The sequence below is a fragment of the Triturus cristatus genome, chromosome 2_1 (assembly GCF_964204655.1).
Source record: "Triturus cristatus chromosome 2_1, aTriCri1.1, whole genome shotgun sequence".
In the NCBI taxonomy this organism is placed as follows: Eukaryota; Metazoa; Chordata; class Amphibia; order Caudata; family Salamandridae; genus Triturus; species Triturus cristatus.
Window position 1 is genome coordinate 381,721,998 of NC_140581.1, and position 27,047 is coordinate 381,749,044.

A 27,047-nucleotide genomic window follows, 5' to 3' on the forward strand; every position below is an offset into this window, starting at 1 on the left:
CCCGTTTTTGATACAAATTGTCAATGATTTTTACTATAAATTATGGTAGAATAGAGAAGTGGGTGCGGGTTCGTTTCTGGCCTTTCTCGATTTCCTGACGTTATGCTGACGGCGAGGACGGTGACACTGCAGGACAGCTGTTAGCCTGAATCTTTGATGGACTGAATTAATGCCCAAACTCCTGATGAACTGAACCTACTAAAATTGATGGGTATAGATTTGCGAGACTGCCAGATTTGACATAGAGGACGACTTTAGCCAGAATAGGTAAATATGAATGGCAACTTGATCAAATGAATGATTTAATTTGCAATATTAATATAAATTTGGACTTGAACATCTACTGAAATGAGTTGGGTTGTTTATTCATTGAAATGTGTTAATGAAAAGGTTAATTAGAGAATTAGAAATTCACTTAAACTTACAACTAACTGATCCGTCCCGTTTTATGAGAGGAATACTAAAGGTGGAGTTTAGGGCCTAATGAGTATTATAAGGTTGTGTAGATTTGTTGCTCATTAGGGTAGATTGTGGGAATTTTCCCTCTCTCATTTCCAGCGCTTGGAAGGATAATCGCCTCCCACACGGACTGATGGTGAGTGAATGTTGGTGTTATGGGCCCCACCCGCGAATGTATGGATAGTGTGTGTATGTGAGATCTTTTGGTCCGTGACGGTAGAGAGGGATTTTGCACTCCGCACTGGAGCAGTTTTCTGGTAGCAGAATGATGGTTGTTATTGTTTTGGTTTAGTGATTATTGCTTGTACATTGCTTATTGATTTTGGTTATTGATTGGTATTGATTTATGTACTAACACTCTATGTTGAGTTATACGTTGTTTGCACGGCTTCTGGGATGAAGGCAGTCGGAAGTTTGTAACGGTTCCGTTGTAGAGCAGAGGTAAGCGCTGCTCTCGGGAAAGACAGAATTGTTGTTGCCCTGTAGGTATACAGGGGAAACGTGTGACAATTGAAGTTGCACGGCGCATTGTCTGGGTTCGATACGGGAGCATCGTCGTGTGTTGCCATTAGAGACATTTATAGTGTGAGAAAAGTGTGTATGATAGCGAAGGTTACCTGTGAAATTCTGGTCTTAGGTACCAGGGATCCAACTGGCATTCCGATAACGCTTATCACTGGAAAGGTAATAGGTACTCTCTGAGCTCGTTAGAAGGACAAAGCAGAGGTAAGCGCTGCTTTGTTAACGTATGTCATAATTCTGTAGTAGAACAGACTGTTCGCTGTTCTCGGGAAAGACAGGATTCTGTGTGAATGTACTACTTATTCTTGTGTGAAAGAGTATGAATGCAAAGGCATTTGGGTTGATTGCGAAACTCTAGGTTTATTTCTCAGGAGCATTGGGTCTCCAACTATGTGTCTTACATGCTAGAGAAACAATTAGCTAATGCTTGTTAGAAGGGTGAAGTAGAGGGATGTGCTACTTTATCAACGGAAGTAATAATTCCGGCAGAGTTAAGCGCTGCTCTCGGGAAAGACGGAATTCTCATGAGAAAGGCCTTTTTGCTGTTCTTTGGTTAGCGAAGCGGACAATGGAGATGTTTCTATGTTGTTACTAACAGAAGTGTAGAAATTGAAACAAAAACTTATTGAGCGGATTTGTAAAGGATGGGTAGACAGAAGCAGGAGTAGGAGCTGCCGCAGCGGCTGCTGACGTCAAAACGACCGCGCTGGGATTGGACAGTCGGTCACAACTGTGAAACGCCCCAGATTGGTGCATTAGTGTACGCCGCGCTAGGATTAGAGGAAACAGGGTGACGTAGACGCTCCTTATTGGTGCGTTAGTGTGAGTCGCGCTAGGATTTGAGGACTGTGACAGTGACGTGGAAGCTCTGAATTGGTGCGTTAGTGTGAAGTCACGCTGTGATTGGATAGATTAGCGGTACAGTTGTCAAGAGGGACTAGCGTTGTGCGAAAGACAAGAAAATGTATTACGACCCACCAGAGAAAGAAAAGAAAACCTGGTTAGGGAGAATCAAGAAGTGGTTTAAGAAGGACAAACCAGTTAAGACTAGGGAAGGACAGTTACTTCCTCCACAGAAAACCCCTGCATCCTTTATGATTGCGAAATATGGGTATCATACTTGTATTTGGTTGGATAACTGGGTGAGATACACCAAGGACGACGGAGTATTAGCTTTTCCAGAGCATGGTTCATTTAATTTGGCGGTTTTAAGAAATTTGAGGGAAAAGATGATGAATTTGGAACCAAGACCTAGACCGACACAGTTTGAGGCTTTGACGGAATGGGAAGACAAAATGCATGAACGAGAAAGACAAAGAAGTGGTAGAGGATATAGGTACTGGTTTGGAAGACCATATGGACACGAAACGCATAGCGATCGAATGAAAAGATGGCAAGATGCGAGTATGACTGAGGGTGTGTTCCCTGTAAGAACTGTAGGAGAGAATGAAGGTCGAAAGTGTGCAGAAAAGAGGCATAATTTGGAGTCGAGAGGGTATGGAGCGAATGAGTCTGAGGATGATGTTCTTGATGATATGTTCTATAAAAATCCACCACCGTATCGACCAGAACCAGAAATGTTAACTCCGAGTGCCCCAATGAGGGAAACGATGCGAATTATAAAATCGGAACCAGAATGCCTAAGTTTGAGTAAAAACAGTGGTACCAGGGAAGTAGAAAAGAGATCGGAAGGAAGAACAGATGGAGAAAATTCTGCAGAATTAGCGAAAACAACCCTGGAATTAACTGAGAAAATAAGAGAATTGACTAAGAATCTAGAAGCAGTAACGGTTCCAGTAACGATAGGTCCAGTAATGCCTATTTTTGACAAACAGAAGGACAGTGAGCATTGTTTGACAGTCCCTTACAGAAGTAATAAACCCGTAGAACAACCAAGAGTGAGTCAGAATGAGAATCTATGGACGCAGACTAGGAGTGTAATGCAACCAAATTTTACAAATAATCCATTTGTAGATCAGAATTGTGCAGAGAGACGTATGACAATGATAGAGACAGTGTCAGAAACAGAAAAAGATTTTGGACACGGAAGTATAGAAAAACCAGTAGGACCATAAACAGACGAGTTAAGTGAATGGTTGAGAAGCTTGCAGAGGAAAGACAAAGAATCCCAATCAATTGATGTGGCCAAGTTACGAATGGTATTGGAAGAATTGATCGCAGGGACTATCCAGACAGAAAAATTGAAAACCTATCAGGATGAAGAACTATTATTTTTGTGCAAAAGTGTGACCTGGAGAGCGAAAAATCTGCATGAAAGGTTAGAAGAAGCAGCAAATTAAATGGGTATTGATATTGAAAAGGTAAGAGCCTTACAGAAACCATATCGAGTAGAATTCACTGAAAAGGACATTGAGAATATGAACACCACAGGACGAATAGGTCAAATGAAGGACATAATCATTTTGCTGAGAAAATGGGGAGACGTGGATAAATGGAGAAGCAGGTGGTATAGAAAACGAGATGATGCCTCAGATAAGACATTTTCAGCCTTTCCTGTAAGAGAAAAGGAGAAGGTAGTGACAGAATGCCCTATGAGAGAGATTCCAGGAGGAGGATATGTACATGTTCCATGGACGAGACAGGATATTTTGTCTTTTACGAATGACTTCCTTCGACTACGTGAAAAGCCCGTCGAGTGGTACAGACAGGTAGACAGATTTGTGAAATTGTCTAAAGTACTATGGATTGATTTGAATAGTCTATTTGACATAATTGTACCAGCAGATCTATGATCAGAGTGTAAGCTAATGATAAATTGGCCAACCAAGGAATATCCTAGGGATCCTAAAACAGGAGCACCAGACCCCGAGGTAATGAAGAAATATGAGCAGGTTATGGTATTTCTGAAAAATAAAGTGCCCCCTAAAGAGACAGACTGGGTAAAAATTGATCGAACACACCAGGAAAGTAAAGAATCAGTGCATGCATACTACGAGAGTCTAATACAAGCTTTTAAGCAGTTTAGCAGAGATGAGAATCTGAGTGAAAAGGATTTGAGCCGTTATGTATACAGATTTGTATATGGTTTACGACCAGAAATTGGTGAGATGATTAAACAGCATACGGTAGATTGGCAAAACAAGAAAATAGATGAAGTATTGAGACATGCTAAATACTTCAGTGTTGAAATTGAAGCAAAATAGCGGAAGTTAAAGGAGAAGGCGATGTGGGCACAGGTAAAGGTAGCAGAGAGACAGGAAGCACAATTAGTGGAACAAGCAGGGTCAAAGCCGAAATTTAATACTGGGAAGTATAAAGGGAATATTGAAGAAGCTAAAAAGACATTTCCGTGTCATAATTGCGGCAGGATAGGACATTGGAAATCTGAGTGTAAGTTTCCCCCGAGTACTAACAATGAAAATCCATCATTGAACTCACAGGTGCAGCATGAGGTGAGTGGTCAACTGCAGCAATAGCAGCAAGTTGTTCCCCCACAGAATCAGGTGCCAAAACCGCCTATTCCACAGAGCAGAAACACACAGAAGTATAGTAGTGAATCGGGATTCTACAATGAAGAACAGGTAAATAAGCTGCCACGCGCTAGCGCTGTCTCGCAGTATTGGCTGCAACGCGATGAGAGTGACGCAGAAGAGAGCTATTGACGGTGCCGAAGGGAGGAAGAAGAGTGCGTACTTGGCGCAACTCTAGAAGTAGACCAGACAGGACCTTTTGTAGATGGGAGGGTTAATGAAGAAAATATTACTTTCCTAGTGGATACTGGTGCTACTAGATCAAGTTAGATCAGCTGATGTTAAGAATCTTCCTCTCTCGGATGAAACGATCCAAGTAGTTGGTGTGTCCAACAGACAAATTAAGACATATCTTACAGAACCAGTGAAAGTCAGCATAGGGAAATTTTCAGAAATGCACCGCTTTGTGGTGTGTGACTCCAGACCTGTGAATTTGTTAGGTAGGGACCTGTTGTGCAAAATGAATTGCACTAAATTTTTTACTCCGGATGGAATAGCTTTTGAAACACCAGATGATGATGTATTGTATAAGATGACCCTAGCTAACAGAGAAAGTGAAGTTACTGAAACATATGCTGTATTGAACCCTGATGAATTACCAAAAGAACTGAGAAAATCTGTAAAGGCAGAGGTTTGGTATTTCACTGGAGAAGATGTCGGACTAATGAGAAATGTAGATCCAGTTAAAATAACTGTAAAAGAAGGAGTAACATATCCAAATGTTCCACAGTACAGATTGACACCTGAAATAATTGAAGGTGTAACTCCTGTGATAGAGAAAATGATCAGGCAAGGAATTTTGAGAGAAATAATGAGTAGTCCGTGTAATTCACCGATAATGGGACTGAAAAAGCCTAATGGGAAATTCAGGATAGTGCAAGATCTGAGAAAGGTGAATAAAATTGTGGTATCCTGTTGTCCCATTGTACCAAATCCATCAGTGATTTTATATCAGATTCCCCATGATGCAGAATGGTACACAGTAATTGATCTGTGTCATGCTTTCTTTTCCATCCCATTGCACCATGACAGTCAGCAAATTTTTGCATTTCGTTTTGGTGAGCGTATTTTGGCATGGTGCCGAATCCCATAGGGGTATACAGAAAGCCCCTCAATATTCAATCAGTTATTAAAGAAGTCTGTGGAGAGTTTAGAAATGCCTGAAAGCTCTGTTTTGGTCCAATATATTGACGACCTTTTAGTACAGTCAAAAACACGTGAAGCCTGTGAGGTAGATAAAATAGCCTTGCTGAATCATTTGGCAGATGGAGGACTTAAAGTGTCATCAGCAAAATTACAGTTTTGCAAGAAGGAAGTACAGTATCTGGGACACAACATTGAGAAAGGACTAAGGAAAATAATAGACAGAATTAGAATAATAAAAGGAATGAGAGCTCCCATGACTCAAAGAGAAGTGAGAATGTTTTTGGGAATGGTTGGGTACTGTCGTCGGTGGATAGGTAACTTTTCCTTGATCGCAAAGCCTTTGGTGCGATTAACGAGAAGTGATGTAAAAGATCCCCTTGAATTAAACAAAGAAGAATTAGCAGCATTTAGACAATTGAGAGATAGTTTGTGTGAAGCACCTGCATTAGGTATGCCTGACTATGAAAACGAATTTGAGTTGTATTGCAGCGAGAGAAATGGATGTGCACTTTCTGTGTTGACCCAGAAACATGGAAAAATGAGAAGACCAATTGCATATTTTTCATCAATGCTAGATCCAGTAACTGTAGGTCTACCTGGATGTTTGAAAGCGGTGGCTGCAACATGTCGAAGTTTGGAGCAGAGTGAAGGAATTGTGATGGGATATCCATTGAAAGTGTTTGTACCCCATGATGTAGCAATTCTGTTGACAAGGAGTTGTACTCAATATATGACACACAGTCGGCTGACTAAGTATGAAAAGGTCATATTGGGTGCAACTAGTGTGAGTCTTGCAAGATGTGTGAATGTGAATCCTGCAACTTTGTTGCCTGATGCTGAGATTGTGGAAGTAAGAGATGAAGTGGATCATGATTGTCTGGATGTACTTGATTTTTGTACCCAACCACGACCAGACATAAAAGATGTACCTTTGCCAGAAAGTGATTTTGTAATGTTCGTTGATGGGTCATGTTTGAGAACAGATGAAGGAGTGTTGAGTGCAGCATATGCAGTATGCACAGTCGCAGCAGTAATAGAAGCATCATATTTGAAAGGAGTGAAATTAGCCCAGGTAGCAGAATTTGTGGCTTAGACTAGAACATGCAAGATTGGAAAGAGTGTGAGAGTGATAACTGACAGCCAGTATGGCTTTGGAGTTGTCCACGACTTCGGCCAACTATGGCTACAAAGAGGTTTCCTGACCTCGAGTGGAACTCCCATTAAGAATGCAGAAGTGGTTGGAAAGTTGCTTGAGGCGATACAGCTGCCTAAACAATTGGCTGTTGTAAAATGTGCTGCACATAGTCAAGGTGGTGATTATATTGCCACCGGGAACAGGTACGCCAACGACAGTATTGTGCACGAAATCAGAATTCGGTCAATTGGGCTAAAGAAAAAAATGTCTTCTTGCTCATTGATGTTCACTAACATTGTGGGAACTTGGGAAGAGGTAAGACAATTGCAGGATGAGGCAGGAGATGAGGAAATGAGACAGTAGGTAAAAGCAGGATGTGCCCCAAGGGAAAAGGATCATGTGTGGGTCTATCGAGATGGAAGACCAGTTATGCCTGATAGCATGATGTCTACCATGGCACGGATGTATCATGGCCAGGGACATATTGGGAGAGATGCCATGATCAGGTCATTTAAGCAGACCTGGTACAATGCAAAATTCAGACTTATAGCAGAAAGTCTTTGTCAGAGATGCTTAATATGTCAGCAATACAATCCTGGAAGGAAGACAGTAGTGAGTCTGGGAACAATAGGTCGGGAAGGAGGGCCTTTCACCAGAATGCAAGTAGATTTTATTGAGATGCCTCCCTGTAACAGACTGAGGTATGTTTTGGTTGTGGTCTGCCTATTCTCCAGGTGGGTGGAAGCATTCCCAAGAAGAAGAAATGATGGGTTGACCGTAGCTAAGCTACTGCTGAGAGAGTTCATCCCCAGGTTCGGGTTCCCAGTGACAATTGAGTCAGACCGAGGAGGACATTTCCATAATGAGATTGTAGGATTAATTTGTGAAGCATTGAATGTACAACAAAAGCTACATTGTGCCTACCGACCAGAGGCTTCTGGTGTGGTTGAACAGATGAATGGTACTATCAAAAATAGAATAGGGAAAATGTGTTTGGCCACAGGTATGAAATGGCCTGATGTCTTGCCTCTAGTACTCATGACAATAAGGTCAATTCCAGACCGAACTACAGGATTGAGTCCTCATGAAATAATCATGGGACGTGCTATGAGACATGTGTTTATACCAGTCAACAAGTTGATGACAATAACTGATGACATGGTGTTGGAGTACTGTAAAGGCCTGGCTGACGCAGTTCATTCTGTGTTTCATCAGGTTGGACCAGATGCCACCACACTTGAAAAGAAGCCAGCCCATGATCTGAGCCCAGGTGATTGGGTAAGGATAAAAGTCCACAGATGAAGAAATTGTCTGGTTCCAAGGTGGGGAAAACCACGACAAGTCATTCTGACCACGACCACAGCTGTGAAGTGTGCTGGACTGAAGAACTGGATCCATACCAGTCATACATTGAGAATTCCAAATCCGGTGGACAGCACAGGAAAAGAATACTTTGCTGAATCAGAATCAAGTACTGAGTCAGATGACGAAGGGTCAAAGACACGAGGAAACTCTGAAAGGGGGGAAACAGAACAAAGTTCAGCTTTAGTCCCCAGAAGTAGCTCTCTGAGAAGAAGATTACAGATTTCTGAATCCAGCGATTCTGGAAACGAGCAAGAAGCGCAGGGTTCTAAGAAAGAACACAGAAAGAAAAGAGGAAAGAGTACTTAAGACACAACAAGAGAAATTCGTGAAAAGGAAGTATCAGATGAGAGACTGAGAGAAATTCCACCGGAAGTAACAAATTTAAGTGAACAAGGTGTGGAAATTTAGTTTGTAACTGAACATTATCTGCGCCATCTTGCCTCTCCCCAGCGCCACGCACAGCGAACGCACGGCCGCCATTTTAGGCACCCCACTCTCTCCCCCGTTCATTATCGATCGCCAGCGCGTTCCCCTGGCGCTGCAAGCATCCCCCGCGCGCCGGCCACCCCCGCTCTCTCATACACGGGCCATAAACCCTCTCCTTCTGCGCGACCCGACCATGGAACCACATCCTACGCCTGACCGACATCCCATACATGGTCATGCATCTCTTTTTGATAACCCCCTTCCTCTGCGCCCCATTGTCCGAATCGATCCCAGGCCATCACCTAGCCCTGCGGATGCAGTTTATTGCCCCTACTGTAAGGGAAACACCCCGCATCAAAGGGATTACAGTAAATCAAAAGCCCCTACCCCCTGAGACCCGGCCGGTCGCACACACCCCCGGGAATTGGCGGAATGTCCAGCTGTGTGATAGCCATCTCCTACTGTGGATGGGGTGGGGACTTCCACTGTAGATATGTGTGGGAACGAGCTCGAAGTGGGGATTCCGAGGATGTTCTTTCATGTTCCAAGACAATCTCAAGAATGTGCCATGTATGATAACCCTGCAATAAAGTCATAAACCTGTGTATAAGAGGCCAGGCCTCAGAGATGCAGTTAGAGCACCTCGTGACGATACCTTGCTGTCTGATCTGATGTGTTCTGCTCCGACGGAATAAAAACTTTGTTTCCTGCCTTCCAGTCTCCGGCGCCTGCCTCTTTCATTGGTAAATTATCGAATGGTATGAGAGGCGATTACCGCCGGACAATACTTGAAGGGTTATCGACTGAAACTGCCGCTACCATTTAACAAAGGGACAGGTACAGAGAGAGAGGGACAGATTTCTGCGGAAGACCCCCGAGGAGGTGTAGGGAACTGCAACATCCAGTTAGGTAAAGGGACAAGTAGCCAGCAGGAAGATTGCGTGTCGGAGATCCAAGGAGGGACAGAAATAGGGAAAACAAAACAAGTGATGGAAGAAGAAGTCGCTGAAAAGACAAAGCAAGTTGAGACAGAGTCTGAAGAGAGTGAAAATGAAATACCTGAAGGTCGAGTTCTAAGAAAGAGAGCTTGGAGGAATGAAAAGAATGACAAAGGAAATAAAGTAAAAAGAGTTGCAAGAGATGATGTTTGGCCCAATAAAATAAGGAAACTGAGATATCGATTGACAAGAGTGAATTCACCGAGAGCTGAACAGGTGAATGAGGTGACCAGTCAAGAAAAATCAAAAGAAGACGAATTAACTGAAGACAAAGAGAGTAGAAGAACAAGGAAACCTAACCAGAAGTATAAGTCACCAGAATGGACGTACGTGGCTCTGCCTGAAAAGGGAGAAGAGGCAGATAGTCAAGGAGATCCAGAGGAGACTGTACTGAAAGTGGTTGAGGATGAAATAGAATCGGCAATCCTGAGAGTTCTCTTGTCCGACATTGGAGAAGAAGAAACGGAAGTTCAGGAAAATCCATATTTGGATGACGAGAGGAGAGTGAAGAACGATGAGATGCCAAACTGAATAAGTTAAGAAAACTATTGATGAAGAAAACAAGATATTGAATCAAAAGATAGAGACTGGTAGAACCATATAGGTGTTAGAACCTTAGGTTAGAAAAACTAGTTGTGAAGCAAAAGAGGCTAAGTCAAAAGACACGGTCCATTTTTAACAAAGACGGCTAACATAGAAAGTAGTAAAGGTAGATGTACATTCATGAAAAGATGGTATAGAATGTGTTGTTGTTGTACAGGATTATTAATGCTTTTATGGAGCATCCTTGCTCTTGTCATTTCCTTTAAGGCCACTATAGATACATTAGAAGGACATAGTGAGAACAAAACTAATATAGGGAAAATTCCAAAGGTAGTTCCAACTAGAATAGATAAAAACTATTTGCATAAAGACAGGTCAATAACAGATTTTCCTAATAATGTGTTTTCAAAATTATTGTATGAATATGAATATGTATGAATATGTAAAGACAATGGACATACGGGACTGCTACGTATGTATGCAGTTACCTGCATCTGTTTCTGAGGGAGTGACTTATCACCTTCCGGCAACGTATGGAATAACATTTAGTGTAATAGTTTATTTTATGAGACAGGGAAATTAGAATATTATTTTTCAGATGTAGATAACATTTTTGCGCAAGTGCCTTCTTATAATAAATTGAAACAAAGTAAAACCTGCTAAGGTAATAGGCGAATTCTTCTTAGAAACTAAGGAACTAACATTAGAGTATATTTTTAATAACAATCTAACATGCAGTTTGAAGAAGGAGGAAAAGACATTCCTAGACATGGTTGAGGAAAGAAGATTGAAAATTCAAAGAAAAGCAGCAGAAGGGAAAGTGGAGAAAACAATCTGGGATATAGAGAAAGAAAAACATTTGAAAGGAGAAGCTAGTCCAACAATAGCTTTAGATTGGCCTCAGAAAGGGAAATTTTGCATTCAAAGGAATCAAACTGTGTATGATAATTATTTTCTAGGTAATAGTGAGTGCCATGATACATATCGAATCATGGGTGGATGGGGATTTAAAGGTGGAAGAGATCCAGTCTTTCCTGGATTATATTCTATTTATGGGAACAGGGCATATTATCGTTTGCCAGAACCATTGGTATGGCACGTTACGTAGGCCTGGTTTTTCTGAAAATCTTTCATATGGATAGAGAAGATGGTGTACATAGTTTAAGTAATCATTTAGCAAGGACCAAGAGAGAATCTTGGGCAGAAATTGTAGGTGACATTTTGCAGGCATTGATACCAGCAGTGGGAATAACTCTGAATGCAAATAAAATTAGAAAATTGTCAACAGTAGTGGATCGCTTGTCAACAAGCACCGCTGGAGGATTTTTATTGGTTAACACTGAAATGGCTGCCATGCGAGCTATGGTAATGCCAATATCGACTTGCCCTTGATATTTTATTGGCAAAAGAGGGTGGAATCTGTGGAATGTTGAAAGTTCAACATTGTTGTACTTACATTCCTGACGAAAGCAAAGATCTGAAAACTTATATTAAGAATATTCCTGAATTGCATGATGAACTTGCACCACTGGAGGTTGAAGGTGTTTGGGAAAGAATTGGAAAGAAAATAGCTGCTATTAAGAATTTCTTAGTAAAAATAGGTAGTACTCTATAGGTAAAATATTATTTCCATTAACATGTGTAATTTGCATAATTTTAATGATAAGATTATGTTGTATGTGCTGTAGAAACAAGAAAAATAAGAAAAGAATAAAAAGTGAAAATTCAAAAAGAAAAGATAAGAGACAAGAAAGAGAAATTGAGGAAATAGAATTGGAGGAGTGGAAGGAGAGTGGAGTGGAAGGAGAGTATGTACGAATCAGTAAAAAGAGAAGACGTAGGTGAAACTGAATTATGATTAAGAGCAAGAAGACATTTTAAAGATTCCGTAAGACAGAACAAAATTTTGGGTGATGTGGTGATAAAATCACCTAAGGGGGGATTGCTGGAGCGGGTTATGCAAAAATTTGTATACCCACCCCATTTTGCATGTTGTTTATTAATTAGAATAATTAATTAATTATAATCGAACTAATGGATTGGAGTGATGTGGAAAATATTTACCAACCTTATTAATGTATGAATTATACGTGGGATTTGTATCTGCATGGCTTAATTAATACGTGAACTAAATTTCGTACGCATACTAATCACAGACAATTAGAATATTGCATGATACATGTCGCTTTTATGATGTTTTTGTGATTCGTGCTTTATTTAGTAAGAATAAACCGCACTGAGTGTTGCTTTGGCTAGATAAATACATACACATATGGGTATTAGCGAGGCAATAACATTTGATCAAGTCATTTTCATGTATTAATTACGTTTTTGTGTTTCTTTGCTTAAGTTGACCATTTTGGCCTATCGAAAGATAGCTGCCTTTGGTGCCTAACCCGACTGCCAACGCTGAACAAGGCTTGGGTGAAGTGCGCCTGCGCTGACAACAGCTACACAGTGGCCTCAATCTGACCCCAGATGAACATGTACCCTTCAAGGTTGCTCCGGGATACAAGCCAGCTTTTCTGAATGAACAATAATGTGCTACTAAAAACCGGATAATTCAAGAACAATGACATCAGAGTCTTTATTTTGATGAGAATCCTGTCAGACGATTTCAATGGACCAATCCGAACATTTGAAGACCCGTTTTTGATACAAATTGTCAATGATTATTACTATAAATTATGGTAGAATAGAGAGGTGGGTGCGGGTTCGTTTCTGGCCATTCTCGATTTCCTGACGTTATGCTGACGGAGAGGACGGGGACACTGCAGGACAGCTGTTAGCCTGAATCTTTGATGGACTGAATTAATGCCCAAACTCCTGATGAACTGAGCCTACTAAAATTGATGGGCATAGATTTGCGAGACTGCCAGATTTGACTTAGAGGACGACTTTAGCCAGAATAGGTAAATATGAATGGCAACTTGATCAAATGAATGATTTAATTTGCAATATTAATATAAATTTGGATTTGAACATCTACAGAAATGAGTTGGGTTGTATATTCATTGAAATGTGTTAATGAAAAGGTTAATTAGAGAATTAGAAATTCACTTAAACTTACAACCAACTGATCTGTCCCGTTTTATGAGAGGAATACTAAAGGTGGAGTTTAGGGCCTAATGAGTATTAGAAGGTTGTGTAGATTTGTTGCTCATTAGGGTAGATTGTGGTAATTTTCCCTCTCTCATTTCCAGCGCTTGGAAGGATAATCGCCTCCCACACGGACTGATGGTGAGTGAATGTTGGTGTTATGGGCCCCACAAGCGAATGTATGGATAGTGTGTGTATGTGAGATCTTTTGGTCCGTGACGGTAGAGAGGGATTTTGCACTCCGCGCTGGAGCACTCCCACACTGATCCTGCCCCCAATTCACTCAGGATCACAGTTCCCATACTTTTTTTTAAGCACTTCAACCAATGCCTTGTACCCAATCTGTCTAGAAGGTTGTGGAACGATTTATAAAGCACAACAGCATAAAGAGGCTCACAAATGTCATGCCAGGCTGAAAAGAGAAAGAAATAGTTTTTAAATACATATAACCAAATGTTTGTATTCAAAGTCTTTTCATACAACCCAAAATATAAATTAAACAGGTTGGGAATGTACCACGCAACTGCAGCACACTTTATTGTCCAGTTACTTTGATCATTCTTACATGCCACATCTATCCTTTTTAGGTTTCGCAGACCTGCGTTGCAGCACGCATGAGCTGCTTGCTCTGCTAGGCTTCTGTTAATCGGGAGATTTCAGAAGTGGAGTTTAAGCCCCGCCCATCATTCCTATTGGCTGGCATCCGATTGAAAACGAGGCTTCTTTGTTACTGCCCTGTCTCCTTTTGGGACGGCCCATCCAGACTGGATCTTTTACTTGCAGCATTATACAGGCTCCTTCAATTAGTGGGTAAGCACTTTTTTATTACATTCCGGCAATGGCGACAGCTTGTTGAGTGTATGTTTCGGGAGACAGGTCCACTGTGCACAAAGCTTCGCAGAAGTGACGTTTCTGTTCTGCACTACTATAGCACACAGTTATCCTTGCAACGCAGGCTTCACTGACTGCCATTTCGCTACACTCGTTATCTTTGTTTCAAGCGTCTCATTCGTATTTGTATTATTTATTTATTTTATTGAGGCGTGCTTCCTCCTGTTTTTGTTGCGCTGTGAGTGACATGCGCACCACTGTGTCTCCGAGGAAGCTGGATATGTCGTAAGAAGCCCTCAAGCCCCCTTCCACGGTAGAGTAACTGATTTCCTTTTGCACAATGTTTATTAAACTTTCTAACAATTCATTGTCCAGTTACGCTACGCTTGGTGCACGCGCAGCCAATCTTAGAGGGCAATCGTCACTTCAGCTTCCTCCCCTTTTCGTTGCGCTGTGTGCGACATGCGCACCACCCTACCCCCCATGCACCCACCCTTAACCTCTTCTTCCCTTTTGCTTCGCAGCGTTCCCCCCTCCCCCACCCCCCTCGTGAGCATACGTCTGTGTTATTTTCATTAGACAGCAGTGTAGAGCAAGCGTTTTCACTTTATATTTAAAGAGGCTCACGTCGAGTCATTAAATATTGATTTTAGAAGGGTACTCACTCGTGCTTTTAAATCTACAGTGTGTGCACAACCAAACTCGTTCTGATGTACTTAACTCACAATATTTAGATTTGCCTTTTTATGCTAGTCATTAATGATGTTGAGGCAGCTAAACAACATTTAGTGCGGTATCTAAAACAAGTTATTTAGGGCAACTTTTTTGGTGTTTTCTGCCTTTGCATACTAATCAGGAAGAACCATGGAGAACAGGGACTTCCGCCAGCACGGCAGCCTCCGCTGAAAGGAAAGCCCCCTAGGCCCAATTATAGTGTTTGACAAGCCTTATAAAGGTGCACGTAGAGAATGCAGTTTCACTGACTGAAGGTGCTCCCCAGTTGCTTTGGGAGGGCTGTTTTCTTCTTCCGGCATCGTCGACACACTAAATAATAAAGGCTCGCTCATTCGGTCACGTGACATCTATGGAACTCGACATCTCTATTAAAGTAACAGGACTAGCACAAACATTAGAGATTAGTACTTAAACAACTTTTCATGTCACTCAGGAAAACAGAATCTTTAAAATTATTAGGGACTCCCTCTGTGACACCTTATAAATTATGGAAGATCAGATCCTTTTTTATTTTAGTTTTAATGTTGTTCTAACAGCATAAACCTCAATGCATGGGTAGCTGAGTGTTTAACACGAGACATTAAAGTACACAGAACTAATAACAAATGTAGAGAGGATTAGTGTTGAAGAATAGAATTGTCTAAAAACAATCTACAATTGGAAAAAAACTGGGAGCATGTTATCAAGAACGGCGTTAAAATTATTGCCGCTTTAGCGGCAGGAAACGGTCGCTAAAGCGGTGATAATGGGCTTGATAATATGCCCTTGAGAATTCCAATAGAAGGCCATGTTCACACCAGAACATGGGCTTCTATTGAAATTCTCAAGGGCATATTATCAAGCCCATTATCGCCGCTTTAGCTGCAGTTTCCTGGCGATAATTTTAACGCTGTTCTTGATAATATGCCCCCAAGTATCTTAAGAAACAGCAGTAAAGAATGGGATATTTAACAGTCCAGTTTTGGTGGTCTGAGTAGATGAGTGTGTAGAGCTGTGCGGAAGGATATGAAGTTTGAATTGTGTCTGAGTGGTTTTGGGAAGCTGTTCCAAGTTCTGGGAGATTGACAGGAGAAGGCTTGGTTAATGGTTTTTGTTTTTTAGGTTTCAAGTCGCGTTGCAGCGCAACGCCCTGCCTCTGCCTGCCTGTCTTATGATGGCTCCACTTCATCAATAACCCATGCTTTGTGTCTTTAAATAAACACTCCACTGCCAAAAAAACCCATAAATAAACAACATTGCCATGTACAATGTCAATAGCTCCAACTCCGACAAATGTGAGACCTGTTGCATTGCGAATGCTTGTTTCTTAGGGTCACCAGACGTCCCAGATATCCCAGGACAGTCCCGGATTTCAGAGGACTATTACGGCATCCGGACACTTTTTAAAATATTAAATACGTCCCGTTGTTTTGGGGTACAAACGTCAATTCATTCTACAAAGCTATATTGAAAGGTTATTTGGTGCCTGCAATGTCTTAAATAAATCACTAATCTATCTTTTTGTTTCAGGCAGCACAGGAGGTCAGATGCGTGGTCCCTGCAGAGGGAGAGACAGAGTGGGAAGGAGGCACAAGATAAAGAGCCTCCCGCACTAGCTAATGTTATGTCAATGTAGGTTTGTGTGTATTTACAATACTATGTTTACATTTCTGACCTCCTTCTGCCCAGTCTAAAAAAAAGCTATTTCAGGCAATTCTGCTTTGTAGGATGAATTGATATATATATATATATATATATATACATACATACAAGACTACACAAAAAAACAGGACTGTCTGACAGATGTATACATTGATGATTAGCTCAGCTTGGCATTGTTACATCTTGTTTTGTTCCTGAACATATTGCTGTATTGAACACCCTTGTATTTTATTGCTTACATATGCTCTTCTATATAGACTTTTCGGCTTTGCGATCTTGCAGCCCTCCGCTGAACTCTTGTATCTCTCATGATCATATTGTTGTTTTGCTCTACTTGTCTACCTCTTATTTGTTTATATTTGTGAAGCGCTGTGATAACCTCTTGGGTAATGTTCACGCTATATACAACTCTATAATAAATAGATAAAAGCTTTAGTCCTACTTCTGTCTGACCAGTCCCGGTTCTTACATGTCAAAATCTAGTCACACTAGTTTTTCTGCGTCAAGTAAGTTGGACCTTGAACCTGAAAAGGAAATCCTTAAATGGATATTATTACTAGATGTGAAACGATAAATGGTGTAAAGAAACACACGTTTGACCGTTTAAAGATTTGGTCGTAAAAATAAATGAGACTTCAGTAACCTTTATTTACATATGTTACACTTCCCCATACATGCCAACATTTTAGAAGAGCAAAGTGGGCGGGAGAATGGGGCCTTGAAATCGGGTTACTGTCATGTATGGGCTTTGGAAGTGTGCTGCTGCAGGATCGGACATTTGAAACGCAAATGCACGTTTTTTTCTTACCTTTCAGAAGCATGGAGCGCAATGGCAGGCAGAGAGAGGGTGATGCAAGTGTTCTGCACTCACTGGCCTGTCAGGTTGCTGGCAGTGCATATACCACCTCCCCCCCCCCCCCCCACCTGTGTGGCAGCCTAGGCACACACACAGCCGCCCCCGAGTACTTCACAGGTCTTTAAAAGACCATTCGCTTGCTAATGGGGGCTTTGTTGGTTTTTCACCCCTTCTAGAGCCCCTGCATCGCCACTGACTATTGCTGGAAGAATTAGCACGTTACACAATACCAAGCCCTCCCCCCCTGTCTGCTGAAACCCCGAGGAATCGGGTTTTTCCTTGCAGGAATCGGGAGGCGGGAGACTAGCCTTGAAATCGGTAGTCTCCCGCCTGAATCGGGAGGGTTGGCACGTCTGCACTTCCCTAACGTTTCAACCTCCAATCAATTTCACGCCGTGTGCTTTCAAAAGTATTATTACTGACATGATGGTCTTCTGCGCACATGCAGCTTGTTAACTTGATGTGATCGAACCACAATTAGTTACTCACCGTGGTACGTATGCAACTACTGCAGCCAACCACCACTATCCTCCCACTACAGAAGCGACAGCTTCTTCCACTACAGAACCGAACACCTTCGTTCAAAGTATTTAATGACGTAAATACGCGCACACCCCAAGACCTCACGCAGTTCAGGCGTAGCCGTGTGCGTGCCTGGGTCAGAGCGGTAGACATGTTAGAACGGGGTAACGCTAATATCTGGGGGCGTAATAAATTGGCCTTTTTTCCTCTTTTTGTTGAGCGTACGTGGCGGCCATATTTGAACATGTTGCAGGGCCAGTTAATTTGTAGGAGACCAATGAAGTGGGGGGAGGGGGGACATTATTAACCGCACTGTTTTCGTTCTAAATAGAGAACACATTTTATATCGCAAACTAAACATTTTATTTACTTATGGTACCGAATTTGGAATATTTGTGGCAATAGTTTTGTATTACCTTTTTAAGTTGATTAAAGCAATCGGAGAGCAAAGATGACATTTTATGAATACATTTGTTGAGGTGTATTTTTAGGGCAGAAGTAAAATATAAAAATCTAAGTCCAGTCTGCCTGCCTTAGGTAGGACGGTCACTATTCTTAGAAAAAAATGCTAGCCATTTGTTTACTTTTAGTTGCTCTGTATCAATGTTAGTCAATGAGGAAAATATGTTCCGCCAGTTTTTTCACTATCCACTTCTGTCCTGTTTCGAAATGTTGGCAAATGTGTTTATGTTTCAGAAGGGGCAAACATATCGGATTTAGTGATTTGCCAAATATGTTTACTGACCTGGACTTAAAAATGCAGCCAAAATGACAGGTGGCAATCTTGCTAATTTGCAGCAGCAGGGTCTTTCAACTTGCCAAGCCTATCTTTATTTCTTTAGTGGGAAGAAGTAGGCATTTAGAAAGAGCCTAAATAAACAGGGACATAGCTTTGAGGTGGGGTGACATCCCCCAAATAAATGCATTCTTGGCATGGTAGTTGGGTCTGGGGGCCCAGACTGCCGTGTCTACTGTCTTAGTATCGGGATTTCTTGTTGTGAGCAAATAATTACTTTTTGTGTAGACAGAAGAGAGCGAGAAGAGACAGAGATACGTATACGGTGGCTGAAATTCTAATTTTGAAACCACATAACCTGGCATCTCTGCTTGTCCAAATTGTGTGACCCAAGATACATATTATATTTCACAGAAGCACCTCTTCTGTTTGATTTAATAGACTGTAAAGTTTCTCCATCTGTAATGAGAATCTAGGTCACGTTTTGGGTTTACATGACTATTGTTTTGCTTAGTTCACTGATGACATTGTCGCTGGGAGGGATGGTGAGAAGCGGACAATGATTGTTTTTAAAAATTATCCCTTTTAAGCAATCTCTATGCAGTGATATAATCTGAAATACTAAGGTGTGACGCTTCCACATGTTAAAGAAATATACTTTTGAATTTTTAATGGATTGTACCATATTTTTACATTGTTTGCTGCCCGATATATGTGCTATGCGTTTTCATGGCTCAGCTAGTGCACCGACTATTGGAGCCAAGTCATAGCTGTCATGGTTTCAGATTGCTTATGTGTGACATTTTCATAACTTCAGTGTAATTATGAGTAACATTCAACGACTATGAGTGACACTTTCTCCAGAGCAAAATCATAGCTGCTAAGTTTACAAGTTTCTTATGTGTGACATTTCCATGGTGTCAGTGTACTTTGTTGTGACATTCTATAGTCAAATGTGTGACACTTTGAGTGATACTTATCTTTTACTTTCTTTCATACAATTAATGGCTTGCAAAGTCGAAAGTGCTTTCTCAGCACCAGGATGGGACCTCGTAACACTATAAGTACAAAAGTCACTATTCCGTACTCTGCCAATCAAGATTCTTTTTTGCTTACACACAGAAAGACATCTACAAAGAGATTGCATTAACCATTTAAGGTTGCAGAATGTAAGAGCACATTTCTCACCCATTATTTGAACTTACATTTATCGTTCATGTAAAGTGTGAGCGTTATTTTATATGTAGTTATCTGAAGGTAAAAGACCAACAAAACTACAGACAGAATTATTTTGTCCTTTTAAACAAGTATTTTCCCCTCCCTCTCCCACTCTCTGACATTGTCCCCACTGCACTCAGTTCAGTGCTCTGTTGCTGTACTTACTTGTGCCTGCCATGAGAGGCTGAGACTCTGGCAGAAGAGAATATTGATACTGTGGCTGTGCTGAAGGGCCAACAAATGTAGACTGTCTGTACACTGCCCTTGCTCCCATGAGTGCAGCATTGCAGGCTGTTTTCTAACGCTGCTGGCAGGGTCACACTGCTGTAGGCGCTGATAAGGGAGAGGACATGTGACAGCTGAGGGCAGGCTGACTAGCACTTTTAAAGTGTGCAATCGGCTGCCAAGATCAGTCCAGACTACAGGGAAACCACACATGAGGGAGGACGGCACATGAGGCCTACAGCTTGTTGAATTTCAAACCAACAGCATCCAGCAGTCAAAGCCGTACTTCCAGGGGCCTGAAGAGGCTGGCAAGACAGAAGAAAACCATGTCTGGGAGTTGCTGAAGAAAACATCATGGGCATCCCCTGCTGCCCTCCACTATGACCACCTGTGCCACCCAGAGCACAGGGGACGCAATGATCCACCGTGTCACATGGGCACAGTGTGTATCAAAGGGGTGCAGTTCCTAGTGAGAGGGGAATGGAAAGGGAGGTGTTTCTTCATGATGCCCTCACACACCCCGAAAGATGTCATGCTTCATCATTGGGCCATGCTCCTCATCGGGCCGGTGTTGCAATGCCCGACGGGCACTCGTAAATGGGGCTCTTTGGCGGACATCTTTTGAAGAAGCAGTAGGGTGCGTGCGGGTGTGAGGGCTGGGTAGTGCACTGGGTTAATGAGATAAAATAAGTCTAAAGCTGTCCTACTGTCATATGTTTTATTCCTGTGGTAGCTCAGGCTCAATTAAAATATGAGAGAGCCCTACAAGGATGTAATGTTCCTGTAGGGCTGAGGTGGTGTAGTGGGTCAACATGTTTCATGCCTGCTTCACCCCTAATGGGTCTGGTGGCACTTCATCAGGACCAAATATAATAAAAACAGTGAGTGGTGCACTACCGCTGGTCTTGTTCTCAAATTTATGTCTGATGACCAGGTGAATTAGAGTGACCCCTAGTGGACTTATACCCGGGTAGGAGACCCGTACTGATAGAGTCTACGGCTGACGGGGGAGGCAGAGCACGTTGTTGCTCTGAGGGATGGGTGGCAAAACGACAATTGTCTGTCCTACCCTTGCTCCGGGCACAGCGGCCAGAGCTGAAAAACAAAAATTCTATGCTTGGGCCAATCACTGGAAGTTGCATGATGGAAAACAAGGCACCATCAATGTTGCGCTGTATTCCAGTTCTTTTCACGTAGACTGACACCAGTCCCATGGCCCAAGGCGGCTGGAGCAATTAAGTATTTACTGAAAACGTGCTGCTAAGGCAGTTTAACAGTTCACGCTCCCAGGATCTACAAAATAGAAGTGCTGTAAAACGTATGCCGGGTCTTTATGAATAAACACATTGATGCAGCGTTGGTTCACTTTAATCTATGCCGGCCTACCACAACACAATTAATTTTTTTACTCTCTGATATTGCTAATACACTACCACTCTGCGCATGCACTGAACGAACCTCATTGAGATCGTCGCTAATACACTACTTGTAAAGATAGCGACCGCCCATAGCTTTGATAGGGACTAAAGCGAGTGTGAAGTCAGCTGCATACCAAACATGTAAACTTAATAATGTTTAGACTATGAACAACATAATGAGAGAAACTATACCTTTCAAAAGCATTTTGTTGATAAAGGCAACTCCAGGACCCTCCCGTCCCCGCCGCCCCCGCCGCCGCCCCCGCCGTCCTCTTCTGATCCATACAACTATGCACTGAAAGACCTGCGTGTCATGCTAAAGGCGCAACCTTAACGTCACTTCCATTTTAAGGGACTTTAAGGTCCCTACAAAAATAGGAGGCCACTGAAAACTTAACACAAAGCATACTGAAGTCGAATTTTAAATTGGCACCAATAATATCAAGCTTCCTTTCTGGCAAGGCGGAATCAATGAGGAGCTGATAATGTTTTTTGCTGGGAGACAGCCGATTTACAGAGTGTGCTGGCTGCTTTATGTGAATAGAGCAACGCTTCATATAAAGTTGGTCCCAGGAGCTATAAAAAGAGTGACTAACGTATTTTAGTGTGGTGATGTGGACACTAGCATTAAAAGGCATGGTGTGTGATACATGGCAGGGCCTCCAATTCAGACACATTGCCAGGCTCAGCCTAGCCTATTATTTTGCCTGCTTACCCCTCCTCTATTTGTGACTCGGGTTTAGTACACGGTCCGTCATTCACTTGTTTGTAAAAGGGGAGGACTAGAAAAATAGAGCCCTACCCACATGCTCCAATCTGACAACTCTACCATCAACGCTTCTTGTTGCAGAGATGAGAAGAGTGTGTATAGTAAAAATACATTTACAATAAGTAATCACAGGGAAGGGACTTCAGGCAGCTAAGTTGTATGTGACTGTAGTATTGAGTTTTCAGGGAGAACGACCAAATGCAGGTGGGACAGTGTGGTGTTTTGGTGTGACACCCTTCAAATGTATTCTTGGCTTGGTAGCTGGGTCTGGGGACCCTGAGTCGGGTCTGCTATGTCTGTGTCAGTTTTTCCTGTCATTCTCATTTCACCAAGAAGTTTCAACATGTTTTAGATTGGGTCTTAAATATATAGTGACTGGTTTACTGAAATAGTAGTAAATCGGCACCTGTACTCGTTAAATGGGTGCAAATGTACTACTTTTTTAAATTCACAAACATTGGCAGTATTGGACTTGGAAAGCTTTTCCAGTCTCAACTTTCAATGTATCAGGAACAGTGGTCCCTAGACTAAAAATGTATCAAAATCAATGTCCATATGTACGAAATGGTTACTTTAATCTGTTATATATACACAAAGTAAATATTCAGAAAACAGTTTTGTGACGGTGCAGTGAGTATATATTGAGAAATGTGCTCAGTGCTCTTATAATCGTGATACACATAACAATATGTGATCAAGAATAAGAACAACATGGCCCATTTCTTTTTTATATAGAGTTGCAATTGGTCCATAAAGATAGTCGACGTTTTGGTCCGCTAGAAAGATCATCATCAGGAATCTCACAATAAATGATCCGTAGACAAAAGGAACATAAAGAACATAGTCAAAATGAGCTTTCCCGAAGAGGTAACTGGGCCATTACCACAACTGGATAGTGGAATTATTGAGGAGATGCTTGCAGTAGTCCCATGGTTGCTAGTGTTGAGGTATGTAAATAATTGTCTCACACTGTAGGATTCTAGCAAGTATTTAAAAAGTCTGGATGTGATCCGGATCTCCAGGGGAGTACAGCAACCTGACGTTTGCTTGTGAAACACTGTAGCACAAAGGTAACAGTGGGCGCCAAGGAGCAGTTTATGAATAGTCTCCTCAGAGAAATGAAAAGGGATGGTATCTGATGCCGTCCTATGTTTCAATTCTCTGGCACATTAGCTTACCCAAGATCTCTGACGGCACTTAGGTTCCCTTGTTACTCATCGCTTAGTACCAACTTTCAAGGCACAATACTGGAAATCAAACACTCAAAAGGTGATGGAATGAATTCTTGCAAACAGTCTAACCAGTGGCAATAGCTCAGGGAAGCATTCCAACCCATTATTTTTCACCCACTGTGACACTGTAGACAAAGGCCTACCTAATGCAAATCAATACTGACCCTGTTCCTCATGCAAACAGTCCACCCTAAATTCTGATCATTTCACTCCTCCATCCTGCAGCCCAATGCTTTTTTAGTTGGGAAATTTGAGATTCCCCCCCGAATCTCACTGGCTAAATTACACCCCTGCACATAAAAGCTAGAGCGCTAATGAGTACAACATGATGCCTACACACATGGGTGCCAATTAGGGTTTTCCAGGGTCACAACTGCGACCCTTAAGCCACCGGTTGTGACCTCTGCCACCTTACTTGCGCCCCTGGCTGGAAATTACTCAGCCAGTGTGAACAGCGCTTGATTGCACTGCTGAAGGAACTGCTGAGTGACTGCATCATGATTGCAGATTGCCTAGAAGTTGGCTGGGCCCACAGGCCCGGGCCTGTGCAGAACTCATCCTGTGTACCGTTGCTATGGTGACCCTGGGCCTAAACTTCTAGATATTTATTTATATTTATTTTTTATTTTATGAACTTGTAAGGCGCAACAGCTACCCAAAAAGGGTTTCCCGGCGCCGAGCTACAGCCAAGAAATTCAAGAAAGTCAGGGGTGAAGAGACTGGCTATTCAAGTTTATTGTTCGAATAGCCAGGTCTTAACATTTCTACGAAACCTGCCATAGTTGTCTTCTTTTCGAATGAGGGGAGGAAGAGTATTCCAAAGGGCCGGACCAAGGTAGGCGAATGATTTGCCTCCCATTCTTGCCAATTTAAATCTAGGAACACAAAAGTATGAAAGAGATTGTGAACGGAGATTACGTTTGGGAAGGTAGGGATGGGCCAAAGCAAGAAGGTATTTAGGTGCTGTACCTGCCTTGATTCTGAACATATACGTCAAGGCTTTGAAGCGAATTCTGCTATCAACCCTGAGCCAGTGAAGCTCACGGCGGTAGCTAGAGACCGCAGAGTTTTTTGGAATTTTACACAGCAATCGGACTGCGGCATTTTGAACAAGTTGCAGTCGACTGACAACAGCTTTATTTGACCCAAGATACAAAATGTTACCATAGTCAAGCCGGGAAGTGATGAGGGCATTGACTACAGTCTTCTGGGTGGAAAGGGGCAGCATCCAGATAATTTTCCTCAACCATTTAATAATGGTGAGGCACAACCCAACAACTTTATTGACCTGTTTGCTCATTGAGAGGGCACTGTCCAAGATAAAACCCAGATTTCGAACTTGAGTCACTGGTGTACATGTACTTGCTCTGCATGCCTGGGTCTCGCTTCAGTCACTTGCAGGGCCGTAATCCTAGGAGCAAGCGAAAGCGCTGCTACTAACGACGAACCTGGCAAGATTTATTGGTCAGCTCCCCACAGGTCTCTCTCTTGAAGTTGGGCTTAGCTATCTGATTGGGCCCGGATTTGGTCCCTGAAGTTTGCAAGTGCATTTGTGAAGCGGTCACATTAATACCTGAGCTAACTAGAACTAGCCAGTGAATTACCAGCTTGGAGATATGTAACCATAGAATCACAAACACATATCTGCAGCAGACAAATTTACAAGGATTGGAGCCAGTTATCGACAGGTCACTAATTTTGATACGTATCTGTACTTCTTTTTACCCATTTAAAGCACTGGTTAGGTACATTTTGAAAAGTAAAAGGCAAGGTGAAATTGTACACCCAGATTTCTTAACTGCCTCCCTATGGCTTTTTGCCTAATTCCAGAAGGGAAATTGTGCTAAATTTCAAGGGAAATTGTATTAAAAATGCATTGTCTTGCCACCGTTCTTCCATAGTTTTCTAAGGATGATGAAATTCCAACAGCCCTGAAGAGGATAGTTCTTGCTTGGTACAACCAAAAAATACTTAGGTAGTTCAATAGTGCCCTTCGTAGTCTCTGAATTGCAGCTCATTTGTTTTGTAGAAAATGTGCCGTAAAGCGCACCTTAATTGCGATGTCTCGAATTTTATTTTAAACATTTGTTGTTTCACATTTTCTTCACGTTATTACCACAGCAAAAAAGTTAGCATAATCAGCTCGATCACATATATATGCTTTGTCACATGAAAGGTGTAAAAGTGGGGTTTCCGAGCACCAGCTATCCTGAGAGAAACTTCAGATGGAACCAGATGGTTCCGTTAGACTTTTGCCCCTGTACCCAGGTTTTATGACCGATGTGCACGTCAGTGCTGCTACAAACCTCCACCAAAGTTTCCTCTGGCTTTGCCCTGCCCAGGCATAGCGGACATGAATGGGGAGATTGATCAATATTTCATGCAGGTGCACTGTGCTGCGTGAAAGGAAGAGGGCAAGAATGCGCCATATTTAGCATTAGATGGCGCATTCCTGTCCTCTCCTTACGCTGGCGCACTTTTGCCTGCGTAGCCCCAATGCAGGCACCCTTGTCTCATGGTGCAAGGGTGGCTGCATTGCAGGCAGGATTGTTTTAGTGCAGGAAGGAACACCTCCTGCACAAAAACAATCCTCTGAGGTATTTTCCTCTTTCCCTATGTGTGCTGCAGAATGAAGCACACGTCGAAAGAGGAAAAAACAAGGAGAAATAAAGATATTTCTCCTCGTTATGCCTCACCTGGGAAGGCACAGCATTTTGACGCTTTCCCAGGTCTACCACTTATGCCTTGCATTCCTCCAAATGGTGTGACCTTGTGGGCTTTCAGAAGCTGACTTTAGCATTGTGTTGCACTTGTGTTAACTTGCATGACTCAAGGGCAACACAAAACTTTGATAATTCTAGCCCCCAAAGTATAAGAAATGACTGTCCAAAGACAACGGGATGTGCATAATGTTTGTTAGACCTGTCAGCCTTAGTGTGGTCTTTCCCCAAACTTTTTGCCTGAACCCCTCCTATTTTTGCTCCTCATTTTTTTAGCCTTAGGACTGTGTGTACTTTATCACTGCTACCAGTGCTTAAGTGATTGTGCTGTCTCCCCTATACTAGTAGAATGGATTATACCCATTTGCATATTTAATTTACTTGTAAGTCCCTAGTAAAATGGTACTACCTGTATCCAGAGCCTCTAAATTAAATGCTGGAGTGGGTGATTTATGGTTGGTGTTGTCTGGTTAGCGAGCTGAAAAGAGTGTGTAACGAGGTCTGCTACTTATAATACTTTGAAGGTGGTGGATAAATTGTAAATGAAACTAGAGTGGAGTATTGCAGATTGGAGTAGAGTAGAGTGAGTAGTGTATCGTATAGTATAGTAAATTGTTATATAGTGTAGTAGCATGATGTCTCATATAGTATTGTCAAATATTGTAGGCTGCAGCAGCAAGCTGTACAGTGAAATGGCATGTCGAACAGTAGAATATGGTGTTGTAGATGGTCATAGAGTGGAGTACAGTGTTGTAGAGTGGAGATGCAGACAACGGAGTCGAGTGTCAGACAGGGGAGCGGCGTGGAGCGGAGTATAGTACAGTGGCGTAGAGTGGGATAAAGTGTAGTAGAGAGGAGTATAGTGGTGTGGAGTACATTGGAGTGGGGTAGTGTAGAGTGGAGTAAAGTTTCTCAGAGTGGAGTAGAGTGGCGTGTTGTAGACCATAGTGGCATGAAGTG

The 27,047-nt window shown here is 42.2% G+C and overlaps 1 protein-coding gene across 4 annotated transcripts in view; it reads right to left on the reverse strand.

The window, feature by feature from the left end:
* LOC146865345 (ATP synthase subunit C lysine N-methyltransferase-like) overlaps positions 1–17,839 on the reverse strand; it is a 262,764-nt gene extending 244,925 nt beyond the window's left edge. For all 4 annotated transcript variants that reach the window (XM_085631428.1, XM_085631422.1, XM_085631416.1 and 1 more), the window contains exon 1: positions 17,737–17,839. The gene's annotated coding sequence lies outside the window, so the exon portion shown is untranslated. The remainder of the gene's footprint in view (positions 1–17,736) is intronic.
* Positions 17,840–27,047: the final 9,208 nt, after the last annotated feature.